This window comes from Pogona vitticeps, chromosome 2 (genome assembly GCF_051106095.1).
Source record: "Pogona vitticeps strain Pit_001003342236 chromosome 2, PviZW2.1, whole genome shotgun sequence".
In the NCBI taxonomy this organism is placed as follows: domain Eukaryota; kingdom Metazoa; phylum Chordata; class Lepidosauria; order Squamata; family Agamidae; genus Pogona; species Pogona vitticeps.
In genome coordinates, this window is record NC_135784.1 from 301283562 (window position 1) to 301294704 (window position 11143).

Sequence of the window (11143 nt, forward strand, 5' to 3'; positions counted from 1 at the left end):
CTTCGATAAGCGAGTTTTTTGCATAGGGACGGACACTATGCCTCCACATTAGCAATCCCAGAGAAGGGATCGCTATGCGGATTCGTCGTTATATGGTGCGCTCGTTATGCGAGGCACCACTGTACTTATATACATAGTCACTGCAGCCAGAATTCTATATGCCAAAAATTGGATAAGTCCAACGGTACCGAAACAAGATCTTATAGAGAAGATACAGGAAACAGCGGAAATGAACATTTTATCAGACGTGATGAAGGACTGTTCTTTACAAAAGACAACTGAAAGATGGGACTTATTCTGTAAATGGACTGAATCAACAGACATTGTATAAAGAGCATACATTGAAATGAGAACTTAAATTTGGAAGGCAGAAAATAGTAAAAAGAGCAATTTGGAATTTTGACATGGCAATATGTATAGAATGGATGTTAATATGTCATTGTTTCTCCTTTTCCCCCTTAACCTCAATCCCCCTTTTCCTTTTTGTCACCCTTTGTAAAAAATAAAATATTAAAAAAAAATTGCTGAAGGAAAAAGAAAATGCTGAGTGGAAAAAAAAATGGTGGTCCATTTTGGCAAAACGGCTTGGACGAACTAAACCAAGAACGAAACCACAAACCAGCTGGAGTTGTGGAATTTTTTTTTAGTTCATAGTTTGATTCGCACGCCTCTCTATTCGTGTGTATTCAATACTTCCACATGAGATTAAACACCCCATGTCCCTCTACCCCGTATGTACATGCTGGTACACATACACACATTTTTAGCCACTGTTCCCCAAGCTCTTAAATCAGAAAGAAACTGGAGGCCAAGAGCCGGAACTGGGCGGATAGATGCACAGAATGGTGCCCACTAGCAATGATGCATTTCCCCCCCCCCTTAAATCTGCCAAAGGGGAAAAAATAGCACACCCTCCTGCTAGTTCAGTACATCTGGCCGTGGGAGGGAAAACGCAGGAGTTACTAACTGGGAAGTCCCCAGGCATATGGCTAGAATTTTGTTTATAGAGCTGTGAGGAGATGGTAGCATGTGTCCCACCCTCCACCCCAGGCACCTGTCTACTCTAAGAGCCCCCCTTTCTCTTCCTACAATTTAGAGAGAAAACAGAAACATGGTTGAAAGTAGGCAGGCAGCATCTCTGCCTGCCTGCGTCTGTACGTTACTCACTGCTATTTCCCAAACTCTCAGTGGGCGGTGGTAGGCGGAAACTTTGCGTATGAAGGTTGTTGCTAGTGACTCTTTGGTGGGTGGTTCTGTAACATTACGCCTGAAGGCATGAGGTGTTTTTTTTTCCCCATGGGCTTATTCTATTCTCAGGTGTCATACGGCTGCCTCCTCCACACTTCCATGCCTCATTTGTGGAATAAGCTGTGCGTAATCCATATATTGTACGTATTTAATATGCTGGTTCCTTTCAATCTGGAGATGGTTTGAAATCAGCCTTTTTGACACCTGCGTGTTGAGTAGTCCATCTTTATTGGGGAGTCACCAGCTAGATGAAATTGCCACCAAAAATGTCTCCTCATAAGGAGAGAGCCAACAAAGAGGAGACTTTCGGTATACCCTTGTGTGGTTGTGACTTTGTAATGCATTTAAGGGGCTGTTTTGTGCTTCTAAATTTCAGAAGCTTGTACAATTGCTTCAGCTGATGTCAGACACATATACACAAATGTTGAGCAAATGCTAGCATTCTGGTCCCTACCCATCAGAAATTGTCCCATCGTTCACCAGCTCACTAACCAAGACTTGTGACACAGTGGTTAAACTGCAATACTGCAGTTAACATTCTGCTCATGACTTTAGTTCAGTCTGAGCTGGCTCAGGGTTGACTCAGCCTTCCCTTCTTCCAAGGTCAGTAAATTGAATACCCAGCTTGCTGGGTTGGTGGTGTGTGCAATGTGTAGCCTGAATAATTACCGTATTTTTCTGCATATAATCAGGAATAATTACCGTATTTTTCCACGTATAAGACGCCCCCCACTTTTCTAACCCAAAATTAAGAAATCTAAGTGGGGCTTAGCAAATGTAGGGTAAAAAGGATCAAAGTGCTGCAGGATGGCTTTGATCTCTGCTTTCTCCCTTTGTGCTAAGCCCCGCGTGGCTTCGCAAAAGGAGGGGGAAAGGAATCGAAGCATGACTGCACAATCATTTTGAACCCTTTCGCCCTTATAAAGCCACGGGATTGCTTTGATCCTTCCCCCTTCCTTTTGCTAAGCCCCATGGGACTTAGTAAGCAGAGGAGAAAGCAGGGATCAAAGTGATCTTGCAACACTTTGATCCCTGCTTTCCTTTTGTTAAGGCTTAGCAATTGGAAGGGAAAGCCCTGCAGGATCAGCTTACTTCCATGTATAAGACGACCCTCAATTTTTAGTCTAAAGATTTTTAGACAAAAGTATAGCCTTACACACAGAAAAAGATGGTAAATTGTAAACCACCCAAAGAGTGTTTTAAATGCTATGGGGCAATATATACTGTATGAATCACACTTTGCTTTTGTTACTAAGGGAAGGTCACTGAATTATAACTTCTGTTATGATACCGTTTTGACCTACCAGAGCTACTTTCCTTCAGAACTACTGCTGGGTGAACCCTCACTCCTCACCAGAATCCTATCATAAGCACCATTTCAGGACCACTGCAGTACAAGCACTCTTGTGCAAGAACAACTTCAAGATGATGCATTTAATTTAGGAAAGAGTAACATCCAGAAATCTGAGCTCCAAATTTCAGCCCTCTGCAACTTTCATAGGCTACGTCGGCCCCCCAAAAACACAACTGTAAGTGGCGGGAAATCATACTTCAGTTTCATTTAAAAAAAATTTTTTTTGAGGCTTCCAAGAATGACAGCTATCCTTTTGGGAGGGGGGGGGGTCTTCCCGCCCCCATGCTGGATTGGCCATGGGAACTACATGCAACTTGCAGGCAACTATTCCTGATTTAATTGGACTAGAGATGGCCATGAAACTCCAGTTCAATGATCTGTGCCAGTTCATCCTTTGGACAGATAGGTGAACAGACGGTTCCCAGCCCAACTCCTCCAACAAGGGCCCACTCAGAGGCAGTGCCAGAGCTTCCCTGCCCTGCCTCCTCCGGGCACTGCCTCTGAATGGACACCTGCTGGAGGAGGCAGGGCTGGGCACCCACCAAACACCTGTTCATCCAAAGGATGAACTGGAGGTTCGTGCCCATCTCTAAATTGGACCATTTGCTCAGCAGACACACAATGGAAGGCAAAGACTAGTAGAAGACAAACAGTACTGTGGGAAGCTGGTAAACTCTGCATAGGTGTGTTCCACATCGGGTTTGTGGTCATCCTGAACAGTTATCTCCCACAGAGCACCAAGCACTATTAATCCAACAGGCAAGAGTCCTAGAAATTGCCGGAAATTGCCAAAAGAAGAAGATAGGCATTTCCTATAATTATCTTGTCCTCCCTGAGGAGAAGATGATATTCTTCAAAGCCATTCCTTTTCATATTAGTATAACAAAGCTGGGATTGTTTTTATGCCCCCTCAAAAAAAAAAATCTAGTTGAGAGGAAATCGGCTTTCTACTGCAGTAGAAAATTCATCCTTCAGTATAGATCAGAGATGAATAAATGGTTAGCTATCAACATTTACTGATGTTTGTTTGGGGTTCTTTCAGTGTTATCACCAGATCATCTTCAAACCTTTGTTCACATACAAGTTATCTTTATTTTGTACTGGAAAAAGATTGGCCTCTAACAGAAAAGCCATCCTATATGATGGAAAATGCTAAATTCTGTGATATTCATATACATGCATGCACATTATCTAGTTCTGAGGAACCACAGGCTTTATTTTAGCTTCTATAGGCCATAACTACTATCACTCAGGGACTCAAGAAGAGGAGGGATTGGCATGGTAGGGAGGTGTAAACAACTAAATGGCTTTCACATTCCCCTCCCCCCTTTGTACTTACTGCTTTAAACAAGTTTTATTACTAATTAATTTTTACTGGAGAGACCAAATTGGCTCCTTAACTCAGACATTCAAGGCTAAATTTATTTCCTTTAGAATTAGGTGTAGTAAGCAGTTTGTAATAAATTTCCTTCATAAGCATGACAAACATGAAAGTTTGATTTTAATGGGACAAAGGCAGAGACTGAATTTCAAGGAAGGAGTTATCAGAATGGATGAGTTCCCAGGCAACATTTATTTATTTATTTATTTATTCATTTATTTATTTATTTATTTATTTATTTATTTATTTATTTATTTATTTATTTATTTATTTATTTTATTTCTATCCCGCCTATCTGGTCGTACTAGACCACTCTAGGCAGCTTACAACAAGCAACAACAACATATTCACTATTAGAAGAAGAAGAATTGTCTGAGAGTGCTATTGCCTCGAGATAGAAATTCCCATCCTTAATACAGGCTCTTATGCAGCTGCAACAGTGTTATCCATGCACAAGAAGGAGGGTTTCAAGGAAACCTGAACAGAGAAATACAGTAAAAAGAAGCACCAGAGAGTCTTTGATGGGGAGCCTCTCAAAAAAATACAATGAAGATGGAGCACATTTAATGGTGACCCTATGCTTACTATGTGCTGAGCAGGGTCCAGAATGTCCCATGTGGGGAGGGAAAAAGACAGCATTCTGGGAAAGGGTGGGACTCTCATGCAGAGAAGGAAAGAGAAGTGATGTCATTCTGACTTTTTGCTTCAGCTGTGACAAAAATCTCAAGTGACTGTGCATAGTTTTGCCTTTAAAAACAACAACCCGTCCATTGGCAATAGACAATACAATTTTAAAAACCCCAGAGGCTTGACTCCAACTGCTGGTCCCCACTAAAGGGGGCCCAGTGAATAAAGACGATTTATGTAAGTGCTGACTGCTGATAATATTCAGCCGCCTGCTTTTTCAAAAGCAGGACATTAATTAGGCTTTTTTTTTTTTTGCAAGACCAACAGACTTCTTAGAGAGCGAAAACCACCCAAGCAGATCTCCCTCCCTCTGAAATTAATTAGCATGGTGTAGTACCACCTCGCGACACCAAGTGTCCTGTCTTTCCATTTAGTGGCAGGGAGCCCCCAGCACTCTGTTTGCAAAAGGTACAAAGAGCATTAATTAGAAAAATAAGGCACAAGCTCGGTTAGCCATAAGGAGTTGAGAGTCATTCAGCAGATGTCCAAAAGCATGGGGGTGGGGACGATTTTCCTCCATTTTATTTTAACAGCATTAGGCGCAGTGATATTCACAATATTAAATATTTACTCATGTTTATCTCTCAAAATTTGCAGTTCATTTTATCAACATTAGAATATTCGTATATTTTAAAAACAATTTGCACTCAGTTGCTTGTCTGCTGTTTCAAATTCACTGGCCAGAATCTTTTGGTAACTGCCTAAGGCTTGAGTAAACTTGCCATGGCTAATTGCTGCTAACTGAAGAGGTGCCAGACCATGGATCAGTCATGTGCCTGGTCATCCGACTGATTGCACAAAAAAGATGTGTCCGGGCACCTCAGCACCGAGCCATGGGAAGTTATGCAAAAGTGATGTGAACACCAATAGGATTCTAACCATGATAACAATATTGTGCACTTCAGTATGTTGCTCTATGTTTTTACTATCGCTAATCCTGTTGGATGTTTATTGGCAACCCAGCATGTTATCTGTGGTTCAAGGGACGGGGAGGGACTTTTCTGGGTGGGTGGGGATTATCTGTGCAGCACTAATCAATGTCTTTCAGCCTTTGATTTCAAAGAGAGCTCTGCCTCTTTGCTGAATGCTCTTTTCCTTTCTTTCCCGGTTTGGTGACTGTTGTTTGTTTGCTATTGAACTGTTTAGTTGGTTGCTAATTATATGTACAGTAAAGAAAACAGCATATACAAGTCTGTAATTTCAAGCAACTGCAAATAAAGGAGTGTTTTTTATTCTTTCTCTTCCTATGTCTTAAGAGTCAGTTACTGAGACTGTAAGTGCCAGTTAATGAGAAACGGATAGACTCTGGGAAACCTATAGACTCTGTGAATCTCTATACTTCTACTGCATAGCAAAAAGAATGTTACCAGAAATTTAAAACTCTGTAACAACTATTACATTTATTTTTATTTATGGTGCAATCTTATGACTGGGATATGATATGATAGCTGAGGAACTGTAGGACATGGTAGAAACTCTGCTGTGCCAGTGGAACCAAGTTAACACTGATGTAAATGTGAAAATATGTTGAATACACTCATATAAACTTTGAAGAAAACCCCTCTTTGACTTCTATTTCTATCAAATGGAATTTAGCAAGATTTTGACAGGTCGAAAGATAAATAATACTGTATATTCTTATGGCAGAAGCCAGGATTCAGAATTGCTACCCACTGGAACAATTTACCTGCCAAGATATTGCAAGGCTTAATTAAATGCACCCCAAGTAGAAACACAGTTTTTGGCATATCTCAATTGCTGCATTTTGGGCAAATCAGAATGAACATGGATTGCTTTAAAATAAAAATTACGGCAGCTATCTGTTCGTGTACATTCATTGGTAGAAGAAATACACCCAGCATTTATGGAAACCGCCTCAAGAAGGGGAAGTCCATTCATGGTAAGACCAACATGTGTGTAATAGAGTAGGTGCATTTGAATCAATGGAATTCATGGAGAAGCTGGCTCACCAACAGCCCACTGATTCAGTGGGCCTACACTGGCGTGACTTAAAACACGAAGCAACAGGATTTCAGCCTCTGTTGCCTTTGGTCAAACACAAAAGCCTTAATTTTATAGCCTGAATTGTGTAGCCTGAATATAGTGACAGCACTTTTATCAGCTGCAGTTACGCCCTCAGTTATGCTAGCAACTGACACCACTCATCTGGACGTTTGCAGTAGTAGTGCATGCTTCACATAGAAAGGAACTAAATATCTGGGGCGACATATTAATTTAAGGACAATTTTGGGGGCGGAGAGACCTGTTAGTCTTTGCAGCAAAACCGCAAAAAAATCTTAAAGACTTATGAGTTATTACAAGCCTCCAAGTTGTTTCTGACATGTGGCAACCCCTCCAATTGACTTTCAAAAGGCTCTATCTTTAACAGCCCTGCTCAAATCTTGCAAACTAGGGGATGTCATTTCCTTTGCGTCAGCTGAACCCATGTTCGTCCTCTAGTCCTGCTGCCTCCCATTTTTCCTAATACAGTATAACTGTATTTTTCAAGTGAGTCTTATCCTGTAACATGTCCCAAATACAATACTTCAGTTTAGTTTTTTTTAAACTCCTAGAGAGTTCAGTCTTGATTCCATCTACCAGCCACTTATCTGTCTTTCATTGGTACTTAACAACCAGAAGACTCCCCACCAAGACCACATTTCAAAGTAATCAATTTTCTTCACGGTCTAGTATTTGCACCCATACTTCATAATCAGGAATACCACAATCTGAATGATCTTCACCTTGGTCTCCAATGACGCATCCTAGCTCTCACGATTTTTTTTCCTTCATTCTTTCATGGTTGTCCTTCCGCATTTCTATTAGCCTTCGCTGTATGAGTTGCACTCTCCATTTTGGTTAACGACTGAGCTCAAGTGTAGAAAATCTTTTAACAATTTTGCCTCCTTCATTGTCAACATAAAAACTATACAATTCTTTCACAGTCCTTATTTTCTGTTCACCGGCAGTTTTCTACCCTTCGCTAGAAATCACTTCAGGTCACTGCTATTTCTTGCCAATGATGTGAGTCACCCGCATGTCTTAAATTATCATTGTTTCTCCCTCCAATTTTCACTCCTCTTTCCCATTAAAGAGTAACAAGTTTTCATCTGGCAAAAGAGCTTATTTCCTCAGAAAATAAAAGAAAAAAACAGGCTAGGCAACATAAAAGCCCATTTGTGGCCAAGAATGAAATTACAAACAGCTACTGTCTGGGCCAAATCACTAGAGTACCTGGATTAAAAACAAAAAAACAAGATAATTTTAGTCCGGCGTGATTTATTCCTGACGAACCCATGTTGACTCCTAGCAATCACTGCATTATTTTCTGATGCAATGTGACATCTATTTAAGAATGTTTTAGAATTTTGTCTGATATTTCTATCGGTCTGACCAGTTTATACTGTACTGGAACTGCCTTTACTTTCAACCCGCTTTTTTTTAGCAACAAAGAAAATATTTGCCCCTCTTCAGTTTTCTAGCACTTTACCAGTTGCCCAAGTTTTTGTGAAGATTACTAACAGTGGCTTTGAAATAATACCTATGACTCCAGTCAGCATGCTGGAATATAGTATGTATCCGATCAACCTCTTCATCTCAGGCCTCATTATAGGTCCTTCTTGGCTGTTGCCCCCCAACTTTGGAGCACCCTCCCTAGAGAGAGCCACCTGGCTCGGACACTTTTGGCTTTCTGGCGCCATTTTAATTAAATAGTATCCTTTAGCTGGCTGTATGAACAGCAGAATCTATTAATGATAAATTGACTGTTTTAATATAGGGTATTACAGTGGTGCCTCGCACAGCGAGGTTAATCCGTTCCGGATTAACCTTCGCTGTGTGAAAGCATCGCTGTATGGATCAAAAAAAGCCATTGGAACGCATTAAACAGCGTTTAATGCGTTCCAAATGGTCAAAAACTCACCGTACAGCGATGCTTTTCCGGGTCCGGCAGCCATTTTCGCGCCCTCGGTAAGCGAGGGGAGGGTGCGAAAACGCTGCGCGCGGCCATTTCGGCCGCAGCGAGACCGCGGATCAGCTGTTCGGTGGGTCCAAAATGGCCACCGGAACAGCCGAAATGGCAGCGCACAGCGTTTTCGCGCCCTCCCCTCATTTACCGAGGGCACAAAAACGCTGTGCTCGGCCATTTCGGCTGTTCCGGCAGCCATTTTGGACCCGCCGAACAGCTGATTGGCGGGTCGCAAAGCGAAGGTCGGTAAGCGAACCGCTTACCGACCTTCGCTCTGCGATTTTCGCCCTATGTGGGCACTGTTTTGCGATCACATTTACGATCGCAAAACCAGCCTCGCAGAGCGGATTCATCGCTCTACGAGGCGCCCGTTGTGCGAGGCACCACTGTATTATATTATTGGTAGTTTAATGGTTTAGTGTTTTTCTAAAGTGTTAATATTGTTGTACACCGCTCAAAGACAATTGGTAATGGTGCGGCTAAAAATATTGTAAATAAAATAAATAAATTACTGAGGAGTGTCTACACCGAAGTAAGGAAACCACCACTAGGAACTGGGCATATTAATGAGTAGCCTCCTCTTTTTGGAACAGACTTCCTTTGGAGATGATACAGACCCACCCACCCACCCCACAGTCTTTCATAAGATTGCTAAAGACAGAATAGGAAAAACCTATGGCAACATTCAATGTAAATCTTTCACGACCTCCACGTATGATTTGGTTTTAATAAAATTTTACTATTTGTTATGTATTATTTGGTACACATGACATTGGGGTTTTTTTTCTGTCATGGCTCTGTAACTTGGTTTGAGTTCTTAATATCCGGGGTCAGCTGTGGGTCGTCGTTTTTGACTTATTTAAATACCAGTTGATTGCGTCACTGAAGGCGTTTCTTCTGAATTATTTTTAATTTTGGTTGCATGGTTTGTTTTACGTTCTGTAGACTGCCCCAAGTATTGATTTCACCAAGTCAGGCAGTCTATAGGCCAAATAAATAAATAAATAAATAATCTGGCCTGTGAAACTTGATTACATTTGAAGATGGTAGATGATTGCAAAAGCTGGAAGAGTAATACATGAGAATAGAAAAATAACTTCTGGGGGTGGGAAAAGTAAAATTTCTTCTTGTTGTATGGCTTTTGGCTTTGTTCAGTTTTTCTAAGCCTACCTGGGTCTCCATTACATACATTTGGCCCTGCAAAAAACAGAGTGACTGGGACCCAATCATACATTCTCAACTTAGCCTATCTCATAGCATCACTGTGAGCATACTAGTGTTCATGGTTCCTTCTGATCCTTATATAGAAGATACACAAATATTGCAGTCATGCTATCTCATTTTTATACGCTTAAGTAGCCGCGAACCATCAGTACAAAAAGGCTACCGAATTTTCCAATTTTTTGAAAGCCTGAGTAGAGAGACCCCAAAGTTCAGGGCTTTGCCCGGTTTTCTTACCAACCTGTGCAAATAGAAGGCATGCACCTCCTGGAATTCAGCATTGCAGGGGAACTTTTTATAATTATTCATTGACAAAGGGGAGGCATGTTAGTGATAAATCCCAAACAAACTACAGTAGTATCTAGAAGGAAATGCCACAGCCCAATTGCTGAGCATACTTTAAATTCCTCCTTCTGTACCATCTGTTCCTTTTGTCTTGGGAAATTCTGCATGATGGGGTGGAATGGTCAAAGATATTGCTAACAAAACATTCCTCCTGCACAGCTTTAGCAATGGAATTTTCCAATACAGTGGATAAAACTCTCAAGGCAGTGCGGTTTAGTGGCTACAGCGTTGAACTGGAATTTAGGAGGTCCAGATTCAATTTCTGATTCATCCCTGGAACTCACTAGGTAGCCTTGGACCTGTCACATCTTCAGCCCAACTTACCTCAGGCGGTTGTTGTTGCTGGGAATTTTTGCAACCTCAAATGCTGCCTTTAGTGGGACTGGCTGGGAAGCACATTTCTGGGCTGAGGTGACTGTCAATCTATCCAGCACTAACCAATCATTTCTTCCCTTCCTCTGAATTCAGAAAGAGCCCCACCTCTCAATTTTGTGTCCCTCTCTTTACTCTGTTGGAATCAGTCTGCTTTCTTGTTTGTTATTGATCTGTTCAGAACTGTAAGTAATGAAACATTTTTATTCTTTCTCCTACAAATGTCTCAGAGTAAGTTATTGAGACCTTACATGCCAGTAAATTAGAAACACGTGAACTCTGTGGAACTTGAAGCTATTCTTCTCTGTGAATTCTGTACTTCTGCTGCATGGCAAAATGAATTTTAGTAGAAATTCAAAACTCTGCAACAGTTCTAAGGATAAAGTGGGAAGGAAGACAGCTATCTATGCCACAGTATAGCAGTAGTTTGGATGCTAAGAGTTACAGTGGTGCTTCACAAGACGATGTTAATTCGTTCCGCGAAAATCGCTGTCTTGCAAAAACATCATCTTGCGAAACGCAGTTCCCCATTGGAATGCATTGAAATCTATTTAATGCGTTCCAATGG

At 41.3% G+C, this 11143-nt stretch overlaps 1 protein-coding gene across 3 annotated transcripts in view; it reads right to left on the reverse strand.

Annotated features, from left to right (window-relative positions):
* Positions 1-11143, reverse strand: part of MAPK4 (mitogen-activated protein kinase 4) — an 87415-nt gene that overhangs the window by 28607 nt on the left and 47665 nt on the right. The window lies entirely within an intron of this gene.